This window comes from Haliotis rubra, unplaced genomic scaffold (genome assembly GCF_003918875.1).
Source record: "Haliotis rubra isolate DU_JTF1 unplaced genomic scaffold, ASM391887v1 Scf34, whole genome shotgun sequence".
Classification (NCBI taxonomy): Eukaryota; Metazoa; Mollusca; class Gastropoda; order Lepetellida; family Haliotidae; genus Haliotis; species Haliotis rubra.
Window position 1 is genome coordinate 2,900,950 of NW_025767013.1, and position 20,914 is coordinate 2,921,863.

The 20,914-nt window shown below is 41.2% G+C and overlaps 1 long non-coding RNA gene across 1 annotated transcript; it reads left to right on the forward strand.

Moving 5' to 3' along the window:
• The first annotated feature begins 938 nt into the window (after positions 1–938).
• LOC124284627 lies at positions 939–19,437 on the forward strand. Its single transcript, XR_006900602.1, has 3 exons — positions 939–997; positions 3,423–3,519; positions 18,592–19,437. It is a non-coding gene; the product is annotated as an uncharacterized LOC124284627 (long non-coding RNA).
• Positions 19,438–20,914: the final 1,477 nt, after the last annotated feature.

The following is a 20,914-nucleotide window of genomic DNA, read 5'->3' on the forward strand; positions in this document are numbered from 1 at the left end:
CGAAACAATACTTGTTTAACGCATTAAAGCAAGGTTGAAACTCAATTTCTTGCATAGTCCTTAAATTTTATCCTTAAAGCGAAACATTCTGTGTGGACGTCCCAGTGATTATAATTGTGAAGCAGTATTTTGCAGCTTTTTGAGAAAGGGTGGTGTGTGTGTGTGCGTGCGTGCGCGCGCACACTTCATTTTCACCCGTTTTCACGAGAGTTTCAATGGTCCGCCTGTGTTTTAGCATTGAATGAATTTGTACTTTGTTTATCTAGCTTTCGTCCCTGTTACCCAAAGCAGTTAGATCGACTAAACTGTTTTAAATATGTCTGCAGCATCACTTCCAACACTCAACAACCCTGCCCAAATGCTATATCCTCGTTCTCGCAATGACGCAACAGCAGCCATCTTCAGAAACCAGCCGACCAAATTCACTTGTGGTGATTTAAATAATTTAATCTGAAAGCCAACATGTTTCCATTACAGGCCTAAATGATTTTCCATTATTTCATTATGATATGATATAGACTGTAAAGCATGTTGACAAGTTTAAATAGCTGTCACGTGATTCCACCACTTCCTTGATCACTCTTCCGGTACGGCGCCTCTTTTCAGATGTGTTCACAGCACCCAGGTAATGCGACCATCTCGCACGTCTCTCATCATACCTCGACGGCTTTCAACATCCGATTACATGAAAACAAATATGTACATAACGAATAAATAGAGACGTCGAAATTTGTCATTAGAGACAAATAAGATACAAAGCACTCAGCATAAGGCGTCGCTTTTCAAACAAAGCAAATTATATGTTTGATGGAATTAGATATTGAACGGTGATTATTATATTGAAATAAAAGTTAGTCGTTTTAACCCCATCAACGCTGATGTATTTCAATACGTGTGAGTCATGGTTCTGTCCAGATATGATGACATTTTTCAAAAGAAAAGGGGTTGCTGACTAGTCCAAAGGAAAGTGCGTTTGTCTACTTCGTGAAATTCTCAGGTACGAATTCCGCATATCCCTCAGACGGTCATGGCTTGATCTTTCATCCTGTTAGGGAACAGATAAACGTCTGACAGAACCAGACGAGGAGAAGAATGTAGATTGAAACAATTCAAAGCCACAAACGTGAACAGGAGCCACGCATTGAGCACTCGCGTATTGTCCCGATGGACGAGCACTCCTTGTATTACCTTCCCACGTCTTTTAACCGTCGATTGATTGCTTCAGATGTGCAGCATAATATACTCCGTTCATTGTCTGGCCTGGGAGATAGTCCACCCCGATCACACTCTCGGCATCCCAGAAAACGAAGATAATAATCCTCCCAGCAGATGGGTTAATCTTTGCCTGCTTTGTTGGTGGTGTCATATGCATTTGATCTTCAATTTCTTTAATTGTTGGTGATCTTCAATTTCTTTAATTGTTGGTGATCTTCAATTTCTTTAATTGTTGGTGATCTTCAATTTCTTTAATTGTTGGTGATCTTCATTTTCTTTAATTGTTGTTCGGACTCAACACACCACTGCAAAAACCTTTCTGAATCAGCTATAAAGAAAGATGTCAGAACATCGTTAGATATTTTATTAGGGATGAATATCGATGATGTTAGAATGGACTCTTCTGGGGAAATGCCCCCCTTAACGAGCAATATGACTTTCACTCGTTTGTCAGTGGGTCGTCCCCATATTGTGTATTATCTGGATCGTTTCTTCAGGGAGGAGGTCGTGTTCAAGGTTCTCCCCGCCAGTCTTAAACTCTGCTGTCCATCCCTTTACCGTGGCATAGGTGCATCTTTCTCTTGCCTTGCTCGCACATCGTCATGGATGACTTTTGTCTGGTCATTTTCCATCACAGACACCTGATGACATAGCGATATTGTGCTCAATTAACTCAAGTTTGTATATTGATATACATCTGTCTTAATACTCATATCATGAAATGACCACAAAGAAAAATATCGCAATGTGTTCTATGTAAGACTCAGAGCTTTGAATCCTCCTATAATCGGCGACGTTTCAACGCTTATCCAAGAGACGATAACTTGTTCACAGGGAGAAGCTGAGTGTATGCTGGAAGGGAAACAAAACCAGTTTTGACCCCTGATACCATAAACACCACCATATATATATGTCATGCAAAATGACGAAAACATTTGCCTCATCGGGGTTGAGTCGGGTTCGATGCCGTCACTTTGACCAGTAATCCAGATATATCACAGCTTATATTTTTGATTGGGACAAAACCCCGGACTGATGCTGACCTCAGACGTTTACCGCTATGTTGAAGACCATGACCACGAGTCCTGTGCTGACAAAACAAGAAACGCAATCAGGGCAAATCGGGAGTTGACCAAGATCCTATGGTGCCCAAAGGACAAACTCTGCAAAGCAAATTGCGGAGCCTTAGACGATTGAGCCACCCATGGCCTCGTTGTATAATGTGGCCCGTGAGTTTGTATACTGTATGGACAGTAGACAGCTTTGAACATGGATGGCCCGTGGGCCCGAGGTTATCATTCGTATACATACTGATTAGTTGCACATCGTTCATGGACATGATGTACAACCAAACCTGTTGAGGGTATGATATGTACTCTGTTACGCATTAACTTTGATACCACTGACGGATATTGACTTTATATGCATGTACATCATGTACTTGCATATGAAGTCAATGTCCGTCAGTCCAGGAACACCGCTTTCGGATCCTACATCCTTTATCCTACATTTATATGTAGTAATAATCAAGGCATTCTGAAATTAGTTCATCCGGACGGCTTAAATGAAACTTTAGGATTAAAGAGGTTAATCAAGGATATTCAAGGATATTCGTGAGGCTACTACGAGTTCTATGACGGATAATTTGTTATTCCTGATATGCAAATGAACGGCCTTTAAGTTAATGTCCAGCTGTACCAAAAAACAACAACACCACAATTGTTTCAACAACAACTTTCTAGGTCCCTCTTCCCCTCCACAACGGTAATAATATAACCACACATTATACCCATTGTTTCACCTCTGTTACGCTTAGAGTTAAACATATAACCTAAATATTTATATATTTTAAATGTGTTTTCAAACAAGAATATGAAACCCCATATGGAATAACCCATATCACATTTAATGAAACTCAAATCATACAGTGTAGCCGTGTATAAGCACAACTACATGCATTACATTACATGCATGGCACGAATCGTAATCATGATTCCAGAACCATTCTGGAACAAATCTTTAGAAAAAGCCATCGCCAACACACACGAGACCAATGGTGATACTTTTAGATATGTATACGATAAGCGGAGCGATGAAGCGACTTGGTCACGTGTCATTATTTGTTGTGTTTAGCGACGAGGTTTTTGTCGTCGTGGATGACTGAGTCTTTTGCTGCGTCCGTTCTGGCAGTGTTCTATATGTTCCAGATCACTGGTGAAACATGATGGCTTCAAGCTGACCACAGATAACGCCCTGGAACAACGCTCTGTCACTCACTGAAACAGAAGGGGAACACGCTTTATGGTTTGTAAACGTGATACACAATACCGTGGTACAACAGGTTGCAGGTATCAGTGTCAGTGTGTGTCAGGGTGGCTCAGTGGTGTAATGTGCAGGATTCGATCCTTTAGTCACTAACTCACTCGGTAGGTGCCGCAACTCGATATACAGGGTCCAGTCCTTTTGCTGCTAACACAGATAGCCGCAGGCTTGTGGTTTTGCTGCCAATTCATTCACTCACTTGATTGCTGGAGTCACAGGTTACCTTTTCCAATCATTCAATAAAATATCGTTGAACTGAAACTCAAACTTTTATTCTTCATTTTTGTAATGTATCAGTGTAAAGCGCGTTTGGTTAACAGAACCATTAAGAATCCAAGCTCTCTTTCAGTAAAACAACAAATTAATGGGGTATGTTTATCGCTGCTTTGTATTTGATTTTGGTTGAGTCACAGCAGGGCTGTTCAAGATGGGAGGAAAGCCCGGAGTGATACATGTCGTAAATGCTCACAGCTTGACATCGGGCAGAGTGCTGACACACTAAATTACCTTACACTGAGTTGTATAAACAATGTTATACACGTACGTTGTTGAAAATAGTGCTTTTTCGCACGTTTCCCCACACAACATCACTGACTTACCTAAAAACAGCAATAGGTCTTTTTAATACATATCTAATATAGCTATGAAATTGTTTCAGTCACCAGTTGACGTTCATCATAAAGCAGGGCTTAGTTCCGGTGCTGGGAGTGGTAGGTGTAGGTTTAGTAAGTATTGAGCCATTAGCCATTGATTTATAGACATAATAAACATATGTTTGAGCTGACCCTGTGATATTCTGGACAGGGCGGGGACGGCGCTAAAAAAGAAATACGTTGACCTCACTTTGTACTCACATAAAAAACCTGTCCTTTGGACATGCTGGACATCTGCATTTTGTGTTCACTGATGTATTTTCTATGTTTTGAAGTGGTTCGTGATCACGTGATCTATATGCAGTTTACAGACCGAATATAGCTGGAATATTGCTGAGTGAGGCGCGTCAAACAAACAAACAAACAAACAAACAAACAACAAGGTGTTATATGCCGTCACCTGTTTCGAAACACCCATTGCTATGATGCATGCAATATCGCCTATGATACCCCCAAGACGTGTATACGTCTTTGGACACCCATATCAAATACACCACCATCAAAAAACCACGTCACGTTTATCTAATCTTAAGACCCCATCAAATATGTGTGCATACTTTATTTGCCCGATAACCTAGGTTACAGTCAAAGGGTAACGACTTGCAATGTGCTACATATGAGTCTTTTGCAAGTTTCTTAAAAGTCAAAGTGAAAGTTTACTAACCCTGCACCCAAACATTCAAGAACGTGTACTTGCCACACAGGCTCTGTAGTAACACCCTTTTCGTTTGCATTACTCCAAGGTGTGTCATCATGAGACATGTGGCACCTGAGTTCACCTGTCATCAACATTGTTTCGACTTTTCTCGGATGCTTGATTCACTTATCGGGCCATAAATTCCCCTGTATCCACCCAGTACGGTACATTAGCTTGTGTGAGAAGGTGCGATGGGCAGAATTAACACCCCACCTCCACACACACAGGCCAGCCTGACCCTTCTCCGGCTGTTTATTGTTTCGGGACATTTGTTCATCATGGAACAAAGTCAATCAGCCAAGGAACCCAGCGCGCAATCTTTGTAGAGGCACTGTCGGGCGGGGTATTAAACTTTAATGACATCTACACTCACATATGTTAGCTTCACACTGTATGTACAGGATTTAACAAACACTTTATTCACGCGGGTGAGCTGTGAACATGTTTGAACATAGACTGATGCGCGAGACTGGATGCTTCAGTTCATCCAGTTTATGGACCAACACGTTGGGAAATGTCCATGTGAGCTATAAGTGACCACAGCGTCTCCGTTGAAAGGGTGCATTTGAGTACATCGGTTGTATCTGGAACAAAGTCAGTCAAGCCAATGAATTTTGTAGAGGCACGGTAGGGTGGAATATTAATCTTTAACGACATCTAGACTCACATATGTTAGCTTCACACTACTTTATGAAAGACAGAATGAGAGAGAACGAAAGCGAGCGAGAGAGAGAGGGAGAGAGAGAGAGAGAGAGAGAGAGAGAGAGAGAGAGAGAGAGAGAGAGAGTGAAAGAGAGTGAGATGAATACAAAATAAAAGTGGTTACGAACAGGTGCCCTACTATAGTGTAGTACTGCAGTTTAATTGTGTGGTGTCCGCGCTTGAAAAAGGGCCCCATTTACACCTTCTCCTGCTTTGAAATCCCCATTTAGACACTATCGGCCTATCAGTTGCGTATCTACATGTATACATAGTCAATATGCAAAACGTACGAACAATCGACATTAACATATAAAACTATGTAAACAAAAGCTAGGTTTTTCCTATCGAGTGATACGGATTGAGTTATCTGCTCTTGTGTTGCGATAACACTGCCCCCTAGTGGGATGAAACATACATTTCACATCGTCAGTCGTGTGTAGTCAACTGGAGAAGCGCTACGTCGGCTTGATTGTGATTGGTTGGTCAATCGCGACCGATAAGTTGAATATAATAGCTTATTCGGCAGGCATCGGGAAATATTTGGATTAGTGACAATATTTGTTTGTTTGATAATGTGTTAGAGATACCTCAAGCACAACATATTTACATTTATTCTGTGTGCCCCGTTGTTATTCTCATTTAGAGTCAAGAAACACACGGAGAGAAAAATGTTAATGCCCTTCTTAATATGATATGAATTATCAATATACATTAACTGTTGCTTCGTGTTTAGAGAGTCATTTGTGGAATTCATGCAACATATTAGCCTGTTAGTGATATTTAAAAGGCCATTTTACCACCCTAACCACTTGGGTTTTATTAATCTAAGAAAAATGGAAAACGAGAACCGTTTTTACTTGATTGCATCAAATTTCTATACACACGTTATCTCGTTGTTTAAGGAAAGTATCGATAATGGTGCATCTATATATCCGGGGCCTTTGTAATCAAAGATGGACCAGCCAAATTAGTGGTTAACAGTATGAGCAACGTCTCAGCATAAGAGACGCGATAACACATAACGAATAGACTATGACCACCCGATACACTTTAGTTCTTACGACCCAGGGCCTAGATTTTCGAAGCTCTCTTAGCGCTAAGATAGTCGTAAGTTAATGTTAATGTATGGCACTTACGACTATCTTAGCGCTAAGAGAGCTTCGAAAATCTAGGCCCTGTTTCACAAAACGATCTTAGTGCCACGACTGTCGTAGCTCTATGTTAAAGTATATCAGATACGATAGTCGTAGCGTTGTTCTAAGCCCGCGTCCTCAAGGAAACAATAAATATTTCAAGCATCACGGGTGAGAATGTAAGCAGCATTTGTTTTACCAGACACTTATGAGCATGATCTTCACAGAGCCCACACAAATTTCCTGCACTCAGTTTTTGGAGGTAGGGAATTGAACTCCTGTCACAGTGTAACAATCGAAGGCTGTATCCACTCAGCTACGGAGTCGCCTCAAGTTAAGAGGACTGTCTGTCCTTGGTGAATGCAGGACATGCTTACACTCTTCGTGAACACCGGCTGTGATATTTATTAGTGATTTTTAGTGTTTGATACAGTTAATTTCCTCCACTATTATCTCTCTTACGCCTAATAGAATATGGTTCGGCAGATGATTGAAGCTGATCATTCTGTATCGTTAATTTTTTTATATTTAGTCTTGGAACAAACTTGGGAGCACAGATCCGTGTTTATTTTTAAACTTTGGATGGTGTTGGGCGACACGAGTAAAATCTTCCCATGTCAGAAATCTTGTTTTAGAGATTTGCACCAATGTCACGCAGCGCTTACGGACGTCGCTATACAATTCCTGCCGGGTGAATCAATGGCTCAGTCAATATCCCTAACGTTAGTCTTACTTGAGAAACTGTATACTAGAGAGAAGACAATCAAGCGTACACCGATAAAGTCAGCTTAAGTTCTGTTTCTGTCTTCATAGTATTCGGCTGAATGCTTTGGAATGGACCTGCTATTTTTTACGCTTTCGCTGTATGGGTATTGGCCAAGGAAACTAGACTGTGCACTTTCAATGTTATTCTTTGATCTCCTAAAAGCATTCGGAGATTCTTCTCTAATGCAGCTGAGACGTCAAGAAAGGAATGAGTCAAAAATAAGCCAGGCACCGAGAAAACACTTCAGGGAGACCGGAAATGACGTTATGCGCGAGCGATCTGTGGACGAGAAATTTGCCTGAAGCAGAAGTGGGCCGTTCCGCTCGTCCAAGTGGTCGTCTGTTAGAGAAGACCGGGCGAGGATAAATATTTGTCAAGCGGCCGTTTGGAGGTGTAATCTTATCCTGACTAAGTGCCATGTATTTGCGTTTGAACCCAAGGCTTGAAACAGCCAGTATCAACGAAGAGGACCTTTCATTTCCGTACCACGCGAGCTGTCACGCTCGCAGGAATCGGGGCCAATCGCAGACCGGAAACATCTTAATATTCAACTGAAGCGTAGTTTAATCGAGCTAATTTTCTGTTCTAACCTCTCTATCAATAAGATCCGACTTTTTGATGGCACTCTCTCCCGACACTACTCACAGTTCGATACTTGCCACTTGACGAATGCTGTTTCACCGTGCCGTCATTTGATTCCATAATAAACTTGAAGTCTGGATTTTTGACTTCCCGGCCACAATGTGCATTTAACGGAAAACAAATAAACCCTTCTCTATTCAAATAATCCCTCAATTCTCAATAAGTGAGGTTTTAATGCAAAGATAGTGAAACACAAACACAAATTTTCGTGAAATTCGACCCTGGATCCGCCTGCTTGAATAGGCCTGTCAGACTCGGTCTGAATGATGGCCGAAAATCGATTCCTTGGATTAAGAAGTTTCCCCTCTTCCTTGTGTTCAACGCTAAATCAAAGTTTGAATTATTTGAGATCCATCTAAACGATTTGCTTTGCCAATTATACCAACACATCGGATTTGCTTTTGGAAAGACATTTTAAGTGGTGTAACGCGAAAACAGGGCCAATTTGCACGTTTCTGCTTCGTGTAGAGCGGTCGTATGGTATAAGTGGGATCTGTAGGCAAGCTCAAAAGAACACCGCGCGATTGTTAAGTCTTCAGGGTTTTTCTTTACAATCGACCCTTGTTTAGATAGGATTTTCAAGAAAGAACAAACCCTAATTTGGTTTCATGTTGGTTTTGAAATGTCATGCATTCATATATTCTTTTCCTTTTTATTAGGGAATGATTCATTTTGTATGTCTGCTCAATATTGGAAGATAGACATTTCGTATCTTATATATACTGTTGTATCATAGTGGTTGGGCCACTGAGCGTTCGTCTTATTTCTGTCTTACAAGTTACATCGACATTATTCCCTTTAACTATTAGTCACTGTATACAGTTTGTAGTTAAATGCGAAGGTCACAAGGACCCAGTTGAACACAGCGGCTGTTAGAAGGGTACAAGGACACAGCTGAACACAGCGGCTATATGAAGGGTACAAGGGCACAGCGGAACACAGCGGCTATATGAAGGTTACACAGACACAGCTGAACACAGCGGCTATATGATGAAGGTACAAGACACAGCTGAACACAGCGGCTATATGAAGGGTACAAGGACACAGCTGAACACAGCGGCTATATGAAGGGTACAAGGACACAGCTGAACACAGCGGCTATATGAAGGGTACACAGACACAGCTGAACACAGCGGCTATATGAAGGGTACAAGACACAGCTGAACACAGCGGCTATATGAAGGGTACAAAGACACAGCTGAACACAGCGGCTATATGAAGGGTACACAGACACAGCTGAACACAGCGGCTATATGAAGGGTACAAGGACACAGCTGAACACAGCGGCTATATGAAGGGTACACAGACACAGCTGAACACAGCGGCTATATGAAGGGTACAAAGACACAGCTGAACACAGCGGCAGGGTGACACAGCACAGCGGCTATATGAAGGGTACAAAGACACAGCTGAACACAGCGGCTATATGAAGGGTACACAGACACAGCTGAACACAGCGGCAGCTGACACAGCTGAACACAGCGGCTATATGAAGGGTACAAAGACACAGCTGAACACAGCGGCTATATGAAGGGTACAAGACACAGCTGAACACAGCGGCTATATGAAGGTACAAAGACACAGCTGAACACAGCGGCTATATGAAGGGTACACAGAACACACAGCTGAACACAGCGGCTATATGAAGGGTACAAGACACAGCTGAACACAGCGGCTATATGAAGGGTACAAAGACACAGCTGAACACACTATATGAAGGGTACAAAGACACAGCTGAACACAGCGGCTATATGAAGGGTACACAGACACAGGAACACAATATGAAGGGTACAGACACAGCTGAACACAGCGGCTATATGAAGGGTACAGCGGCTATAGGGTACAAAGACAGCTGAACACAGCGGCTATATGAAGGGTACACAGACACAGCTGAACACAGCGGCTATATGAAGGGTACACAGACACAGCTGAACACAGCGGCTATATGAAGGGTACACAGACACAGCTGAACAGCGGCAGAACACGGCGGCTATATGAAGGGTACAACAGAGCACAGCTGAACACAGCGGCTATATGAAGGGTACGACACAGCTGAACACAGCGGCTATATGAACAAAGGAACACAGCAGCGGCTATATGAAGGGTACAAGGGCACAGCTGACACAGCTGAAGGGAACACAGCGGCTATATATGAAGGGTACAAAGACACAGCTGAACACAGCGGCTATATGAAGGGTACAAGGACACAGCTGAACACAGCGGCTATATGAAGGGTACAAGACACAGCTGAACACAGCGGCTATATGAAGGGTACACAAGACACAGCTGAACACAGCGGCTATATGAAGGGTACAAAGACACAGCTGAACACAGCGGCTATGAAGGGAAGGGTACAAGACACAGCTGAACACAGCGGCTATATGAAGGGTACACAAGACACAGCTGAACACAGCTATATGAAGGGAAGGGTACACAGACACAGCTGAACACAGCGGCTATATGAAGGGTACACAAAGACACAGCTGAACACAGCGGCTATATGAAGGGAACACAGCTGAACACAGCTATATGAACAGCACAAAGGGCACAGGCTATATGAAGGGTACAAAGACACAGCTGAACACAGCGGCTATATGAAGGGTACAAAGACACAGCTGAACACAGCGGCTATATGAAGGGTACAAGGGCACAGCTGAACACAGCGGCTATATGAAGGGTACAAGGGCACAGCTGAACACAGCGGCTATATGAAGGGTACAAGGGCACAGCTGAACACAGCGGCTATATGAAGGGTACACAGACACAGCTGAACACAGCGGCTATATGAAGGGTACAAGACACAGCTGAACACAGCGGCTATATGAAGGGTACACAGACACAGCTGAACACAGCGGCTATATGAAGGGTACAAGACACAGCTGAACACAGCGGCTATATGAAGGAAGGGTAGAACACACAGACACAGCTGAACACAGCGGCTATATGAAGGGTACAGACACAGACACAGCGGCTGAACACAAGACACACAGTGGCTATATGAAGGGTACAAAGACACAGCTGAACACAGCAGCTATATGAAGGGCACAAAGACACAGCTGAACACAGCGGCTATATGAAGGGTACAAAGACACAGCTGAACACAGTGGTAAAGAAAACATATGAACACAACGTTGACGTGAAGGACACAAGTTGAAGATGGAGATACTGAAGTGCAGGATACAAGGACGGGATTGAACATACACTCTTCAAAACTCAAATTGTACAAATTATACAGGGAACAGTGAACATATATACTTGGGGAACACAGCAAGTCCTAAACAACATATAGTGGGGAACAGATAGAGTAGTGAACTGCTGTATCGGGAAGATCACATAGAGCAGTGATCATACTTGGGGAACACAGCAAGTCGTGAACAGCGGATAACTGAGAACACATAGAGCAGTGAATATACTTGGGAAACACAGGAAGTTGTAGACAGCAAATAGTGGGGAACACATAGAGCTGTGAACATACTTGGGGAACACAGCAAGTCATGAACAGCAGATAGTGGGGAACACATAGAGCTGTGAACATACTTGGGGAACACAGCAAGTCGTGAACAGCAGATAGTGGGGAACACATAGAGCTGTGAACATACTTGGGGAACACAGCAAGTCGTGAACAGCAGATAGTGGGGAACACATAGTAGGGACACAGTGTGGACATACTTGGGGAACACAGCAAGTCGTGAACAGCAGATAGTGGGGAACACATAGAGCTGTGAACATACTTGGGGAACACAGCAAGTCGTGAACAGCAGATAGTGGGGAACACATAGAGTTGTGGACATACTTGGGGAACACAGCAAGTCTTGAAAAGCGGATAGTTGGGAACACAGAGAGCTTTGAACATATTTGGGGAACACGGAAAGTCTTGAACAGCGGATAGTTGGGAACACATAGAGCAGTGACCATACTTGGGGAACACAGCAAGACGGGAACACTGAATAGTTGGGATCACATATTGAGGTGAAGTGCTGATGGCGAAGAACACAGAGAACTGTGAACAGCGGATAGTGGGGAACAGAGAGAACTGTGAACAGCGGATGGTGGGGAACACAGAGAACTGTGAACAGCGGATAGTGGGGAACAGAGAGCAACGATTGTCATCATGGGGGAACACAGAGATCAGTGTAAGTGGACATAAAGTGCGGGGAATAGATGATAGTGGACTCACAGCGATGAACAGGTGATAGTGAAGAACATAGACAGCGAAAAACAGATGAAAGACAGGTGAACAAGGAGTCATCGCTTTAATGTCATCGCCTCATTCTATATAACGTCACCTCATCATTTAATGGAAATGTCATAACGTCAATATCTGTAGATTTCATCCCGTCAATATCAGTCAATTTCAATCCGTCAATATATGTAAATGTCACCCAGTCAGTGTATGTGAACGTCATTCAATTACTAATCCAATCACGATTAGCAAATGTCATCTTGCACATGTCCCTACATAATGTCAAGCCGTCTCCTTGAAAACTAGGCTACATGAGTTTAACACGTTCACACGGATTAGGATTTGTACCAGATTTCTAATCACAATCGCATCCCATAAACCACAAATACAACCGAATCTTTATGTCCACATCGATATCCACACACCTTTAACTGCCAAGTGCGCATTACCCTGCTCATGTCAGAGACCTAGCGGAAATCGAACGAATCGGATGTATTAAAACAGTAACAATGCCGACGAGAAGGGCTGCCCCTACACCGCTGTGTGTATCATAGGACTATTAAACCGGCACCTTTGTCCAGCCCAATTGATTTTCTCTGCCCTACAAGCATGTGACACAAAGCAAATAGACTGATATAGAGTTTGCGATGAGAAACGGGTGGGAAAGGCTTGACAATACCCGACAATATAGAGATCAGGTCGAGTTCGGACAGGTTTTGTGATATTCGGGGGAAATACGTCGAAGAAAAAACAAAGACCTGTTTATATACACATATCATGACACATAGAGTTGAGTTGGGCTTTACGTCACATCGGCATTATTTCAGCCATATAGTGACGAAATCTGCATTCATAAACATTTTATGTAGTCCAAAAGAGTTATATTTTAAACACTTCCTTACTGGTAGAACAGGACCCACTTAGTGAACACCTGGTGTTGTCCCTGATTTTCGGTGTTCCATTATTAGGACAATATATGCATAAAACTAAAACTTTTAACATTTTTTTACGTTGCTCGTTTTCAGGGCATTTGGTGTGGAATTTATTACTGGTAGAAAAGGATACACTAACCTTTTTCTCAGACACCTGGTGTCGTGACTGAGTTGCACTTATGCATTCAGATGAATTTCAACGCTATTTGGCCATTTACGCCCAAATGAATTAGATCTTTATCAAGATTATCGAGACTGGTTATCCTCTGACGTAAACAAATATGCCGTGGCAAGTTGAGGATTGGATGTCAACAATGGCGGTGTAATATGCCTACTGTAAGAATGATGACAGCTGTGAGGTGCGTGTAAGGATGTTTCAAGACCCTAGGTGAGCAACTGGTTTATGTGATCCGCGCCATCACAGGTGGCTATGATGTACAACTATTGCTGACTCCACATAAAATAACACCCACAGCATTCTAATATTAGCCGTTACCATAGTCTGAAATGATATGCCCAATACAGCCCATATGCTAGAATATGTGGTGAGCTTATAGTCTCTGGGCTCCTTTTTATAATATTTTATGAATACATTTTAGAAACAGTTTTTTCTGTAAAATATGTTTATATTCAGAGCTACTGATAACTTTTGGGGTCATTGAGTTATGTACTCTCTTGTGTTCATTTCAGTTGGGTATCCAACTTTTCTTTGAGTAACAAATAAATTGTTCCCACCTCACTCGAACTCAATTGGGTATTTTGCCATTTTCCAATAATTGTACAAATAAAATAAAGTTTAAATGTTGGTTTACGTGTTTGTTATTTATATTTTGATCTGTAATATAAGAAAGTTGCCAAGTTCATGTGTTGAAACAGAACAACTCAATATACGTCAGTTATTTCATCTATCCACCGGTACGCAAGCTAAGATTTGACATTTTTGTGTGTCCGCTTGTAAGATCAAATTTATTAAATATTTACCAAAATTCAAGCGTATCTGTACGCAATAGACTTAATAGGAATTGAGTTTTCACATAAATATTTGCGTAATTTACGCAGATACGCAGCTTATCTGTACCTCTGTATGTTAGTCTACGTCACCAGTAGTGTTTCTTAGTTGTCTCTTATTCCAGAGAGTCCGGGTCAAGCTGTTCTTGCTACTCTGGCTAATGCCACCACATGAAGCCCATGTCAGACGTAAACATTGATCCGGGCCTTCCAGCACCCAGCCGGTTTGACAAATCTACCAAAGTCCTATACACATGCATGTTTCTAACGGTACTGGTCTGTAAAGTAGGGTTTCATCACTAACGGGGTTTCTGTGTAATTACTAACTGAGTGCTCTGTCAAACACAGAAAACAGATGTCAAACAGTCCCACTTGTGTTTCGTTTATTCACTTTCAGTAAGCTGTTGATCCATCGGCTCCATGACTTCTTGTCTATCCAGCCTCTCTTCATGTCTGTTGTCTGGGATACCAATTTCCTTTAAATGATTCTGTATTAAAATGGTTAATTCAGCAATGATCCCAGTGCCGACCTACTGTGTTGCTACACATAGTTCACGTCCCAATCAAAAACAAATAATGTTCGAAAAAACATTGATTGCCGCTTATTTAACACGAAAAATACATTAAAAGTCACGACATGGTTACTAAAAAACGTCATGAATATTCAAATGCCCATCATAAAATGTTGTTGAGATAATATTTACTGTGCCACAAAAGCTATTTTCCCATTAGCGGGCCACTAAAAGATCGCTGGCGATATTAGTTTGGGCATTCAAAGTTTGCCATGCATGGTGGTACGACGGATACCGAGGCAGCTAAATGCTTCATTAGCGGTGCCCCATTTGCAAATTGGTATTTGATTTCTTGTCGAGTATTTTGATACATTAAATCTTGAAACTATTGACCATTATGCAATAAATATCAAAACGGATATCAGGTCACGTGATCGGAACAGCAGGTCATGTGGTGAGATCAATTTCAGATTGCACAAAGACGTAACCAAAGGCCAGAGTCATAGGTTGGTATGAGTGTTAACTCCTGTGTGTTTGAGAACACATAACAATAGTTCGGAGAATCAAGAAATCTTTCATTCAATCTGAAAAAAAATATGTTAATAAATTTTGATTATCTGTATCAATGGAAGATGAGGCTTAATATGTTCCGGTAGCGGATGTGATATTGGTGTCAACAGCTATGAACGTTTTGATATAAACATGATCATAACATTATATTGACACGCTAGCCGTAATTAAGAACTGTTAATATGAAAATATGTAATTAAATTGATCCTAAAATCGGACAGTTACGCAACAACGAATACCTCTTCGTGTAGCGGTTCACACTTCCTTGAGCATGCGCTGTGATGATTTAAATGAATGTCACGTGACGTCCCTATGCATTGATCAGATTATAAAGGCTCATTTCATTCTACAGAATAATTCCTAACATCTTTTACCATTAACTAGTGACGTAGGAATTTAATATAGTTTGGAAATATTTTACTCAGGTTATTAATTATAGTTTATTGACCACGCATGATGCGAATAAATCATACACAGATATTGGGTGAATCACGCGGTAATTGTGTTGAACCAAATCACTGTGAATCTTCATCTTTGTTGCCAAATGAACACACATTTACTCATTACAAAAATCAATTCTCTCGTTTTAAAAACAATTGCAGATTGTGTTTTGGGTTTTATGGACGAAATGAGTTTATGATGCAGTTTAATACCTTTGTTCAAACCTGGCCATGATCTCGCGAATGGTGCTAACATCGAAAACTAACCGCCGTGAACTGTCAAAGTAGCGCCCACCTTACCGTACAACGAGGAAAGCCTCTCGCAGGAAATGAGAACACGTGATATGAGAACGGAGGTAACTTCATTAACAACACTGACGCCGTTGACATGCTGCTGCTGCTGCCGTTAGACGATTTAGCATTATCCTCTTTCTCCTCCTCCTCCTACATCAACGTCTTCCACTACCCTTGCAACCGCCGGCTCTATTACCACTACCAATATTACTACCACCACCGCCACCACAATGTCAACTACCACTATTCCAGTATCAACATTACAACCACTATTACGCCTACCACTACCAACTATTACATGGGTACAACATGAAGCCTATTTCTCGTGGCTCACGCCGTGATTTTGATGGAACGCGTCGAAAAGCGGCTATCACTACAACTGCCAATATCACTGCTACTACTATCAATAATATCAGAACGGAGGTAACTTCATAAACATCACTGATACTATTGTCATACTGCGACTACGATTTCTACTGCTACGATAACGACTACGATTCCGACTATGATTATGACCACTTGCGCTATAACCCACCCCTTTCTCCCTTTTTGCAAAAGGACCACGGTCTATCTTGCTACTCTATCAACAATTACTTTCCCCACATGGGCACAATGTGTGAAGCCCATTTCTGGTGTCCCCCGCCGTGATATTGCTGGAACATTGCTGAAAGCGGCGTAAAACCCAACTCACTCACTCACTCAACAACTACTATTATGAAAACGTCCGCTCTGACGTGATACCCTGACAACGTGTGCCCCGAAGGGAGTCCTGGATTACGCCCAGCTCACACCACCCCACCGCTGTTTACGTGGCGATGACTGTCACCTGAATGGACATTCCACCTGAAGTCGTATAACAGTTTACATGCTATAGCATTTGGTCAATTGCGGATATAGCATATATACACTAAACTATGTACAGGGAGTATATAACGAACTCAAAGGGACCACTAATTCTAGTTCGCTTTAACCCTAGTTAAACGTATTTAAACGTAAACATTTAAACTTAAATGTACGCCAAATTGTCGGGAAACAGTTCGTTATATCCGTTCGTTCGTAATACGCATGTTTGTTAGAAACGCAGTGCACTGTATCCGAAATCCGAAATATTTAACATATTTGAAAAAACCCATTATCGTTTGAAAGGGGTGATAGGGTGTTTCACAAACGTAAACCAAATTTCCTTCAAAGCATATGTACTTGCTTTAAACAATAAAAACAATACAAACAGTACATAATAGAACAGCATATAAAACAATTGTAGTATATATACAATATGCACCATATATATTAAGAAATACAGCATTATGCATTTCATCTTTTTCGTTATAATCTTCAGAAATGAGTTGCATATATCAATGGTATTGAAAGTACCGGACAGAGATAAACAAAGTGCCCAGGCTACTAGTATAACCATTTCTGAAGGAATATTTGCCCAGTGAAAACCAACATACAAGTTGCAACCATTATAGTTGACATCTTGCACTTCATAGCTACCAATAATAGCCTAATATTCTGCCAAATACACCCGATGAACACACACAAGCCTTAGCCTGGCAGTTCAAACAAATCGCACGAAACACAGAGAAAGGCCCACACAGCAACAATGGCCAAAGGGGATTATTTTGTTGCTTTCAGAGGATATTGCCTTGGATTTATCCGGGATCTCTTCAATGGAACAACGCTCTTGATCCGCTTTCTTGTAGCTCCGTCTTTTACACGTTTTCAATATCAATGGCTGCCAGTTCTAGCCAATCCAATTCTGGACAACCGGAGAGGGACTGATAGCCTGATTACGATTCACATCTCGCGATGATAGGAAGTCACCTTAGCGCGGTACCTGTGAACTAATTCGTCAACCGGTTTCAGGTGGAAATTCGAAATATCGATATTTGATGAGAAGAGGCCTTTAACAATGGCGTATCGATTCTAGCCACGGTATTAGTGAAAGCAGATCGAGAAAGTCTTTGATGTTCAACAAAGTGAGCGGATTCGTTGATTGGTTGAAAAATCTCCGCTATTTAAAAGACCGTGGGGGTGCAAGGAGCACGCCTGACACCCTCCCCCTTTCAATATACCCCCCATCCTCTCTATCCTTTCTCTCAGCGATTTGATGTCAGCAAATCATCTTCAATAGAATCACCACCATGTATAATTCGACGTTCTAAGCGTAGAACACATGTGTATTGATGGAGAGGTAGGGATGAACACACCTTATCGTTGGGCTAAGACATCAGGTGGAGATCAATTGAGAAATATTATGGGACAGATGACGGTGGTCATGCATTCCAAGTCACTGGACAGCAACAAATGGTGGAAAATTGCAAATCCAATCACAGAAAAAACTTTCAGCTTAATTTTCCAAGCACGCAAGTGTTGATGACAAAAACAAATTCAATACTGAATTAATTCAACTGGGTGGGCTCGCTGAAAGACTTCGAGCTTTGCTGAACATATTTACATCTAAGCCGTCCACCTTTGTTTAGATTTCATGATTTATTAGATTAAACTTGATTTTGCAGGAAGGCACTGACAAGGAAAGAGTTTTGACCCGAATGTTAGCTCAATAACACAAGGATGCCAGGAAGAGTCATGGCAGGTGCTTTAATCAAGGTATCGATTGGGAAATTCAAAGAGAAGAAGAAATACCCAGACTACAAAATACACTTACTTCCACTTGGCAGGAGAAGATAAATATGAATTTACAGCAATCCATCTTTGTCTGAATGCTAGAATAATAATATTGATATTTGCTTTCTGTGGGATAATGTAAAGCCAGCGAAGCGGACCTTGATCATGGACTGAGCGGCGGATGCCATAGGTGACCAGAGGTATGTCTCCTTCCATGAACCAAAGTACCTACCTCGTGACCATGGTGATTCTTGTATACAGCTAATAGTATATAATATTGATATTATTTGGCGGATCATATCGGTTTCACCAAGTTATTTCCTTTGACGTCAATTATTTACGGTGTATAAGCTGAAATGCTAATATATCACAAAAATAGAATCAATAATCTTATGAGCCTGTTATTTCGACTTCACTTTCTTGACAAGGTTGTTTCACAGGAAATAGTTGTTAACAAGCTTGTTTGACCGTTATAATTTTGAGATAATGTATAATCCCTTTGAAATTCTTGTCCATGAAAAGGCATTGAAAACGTAGTAATTCATGGGGATGGGTGTTTTCAAGACATATTTGGCGTATAATTCAAATTATTTTCACTCAAGCGGTAGAATGTGTCTGCGGTGCATTGTGTACATCAAGCAACAGCTCCATAAATAGAATTACCATTATCATTTAGAAACTTTACTTAAAGATGTACATGCTGGATTGACGATAATTCCTGTATCCTAAAAACCTGAATAAAGAGGCAATAACACTTGCGATATTGCAACATTAATTCTACCTCAAGTGAAACTTTCTCCACTAATTCTTTCTGCAAAAAGAGATTGACACGTTAGAAGCACTGAACCATACTATCTTGGTCTTTAAAATAGATTAAAGCGGTTCCTATTTAAACATCATTTTATTGAGGCATTTAAAACGAGAGGTCGACACGAAGGCTCTCAAGATTGATGACAGTTCTTGACAAGATTTATTCAACAGCCTCAATTTCGTATCAATGACCGGAAGCAGCAGTGTGACTTCCGGTGACGAGTCACGAAAAATGCTACTTGGGACATTACTTTCTATCGATACGACACGTTACAGGGATTGCATTGCGCACTGCAAGTTTCGAAGAAGATACAGTCGACGTACAACTGTAGAAAAAACCAAACTAATCTGATTAAGATTTAAATAATAAATATAAGGCCCGCACAGCAACTAATGAGGCGAAACAAATACACGGCAGAGGGGAGTCCTCTGGCACGAAACACAAACATATAAGACAATCCCATAAAGATAACCCTTATTATTGAAAATCCGAGAGTGGGATTTTTTGATGGTTTGTGTCTGTAATTTCAAAATAAGGGGAGGTAATTTTAGACTCTGGGCTTGTTACAAGTCTTCGAGGTGTCAGTTATGATTCATTTAAAACGACTGGAAAGAATATCGGACCAAAGGAATATCTTACCAAGTACGAAATAGATTGTTTAATCTACCTTTTGTGGATACAGACCGTACCGGTGTTACTTCCTGCCGATCCAAATGTTCCTGGTCGGAAATATCTGCACAGTGGATTCAACCGTGTAATAACATGAACTAAACTTTCCTCTGCTGTAATTTGTTTTATAATATATGCACATGGTCGATTCCTGTGTCCAGGAAATATGTTCTTTATTGAAACGCAGTAAAGTTTACAAAACGAAACAGGAGTTTAAAGAATTAGTACATTGAATTTCCACTTTTGGAGTATTTTGTAACCAAACTAACTTCTGATATCTGCAGTGCCACAGTTAGCCTTACCGTAACATGTATTTTTTAAAGTAGTTAGGACAACAAAACTATTACACTTGGAAATGTTTTTTGGTTGATTAAAAGATTGAGACTGTCTTTCTTTAAGATGAACCATTTCGTTCATGAATGGTTAACTGTTACAGAAAGGTCCTATATCTGGCGTATAAATATTATCTTGGTACAGGTATTTACCTGCTTCATATGCCAGTGTTGTTTCATCTTGTTTCAGTAGGTGGAGAGAATAGGGAATGCGACAGGAAACATATTCTGTTCAGATAGCTCATCGGATGTAATTGTCTTTCCGAAAATCTTGTATGGGTGATACATTTTTTCCCACCTTTTTCAAACCAGATTGAACCGCCAAGAATGAACAAATATATCATCCCCCTGTTATAGACATGTTATACTTATCATAAGCCTAGAAGCAGAGACTTATCAAAC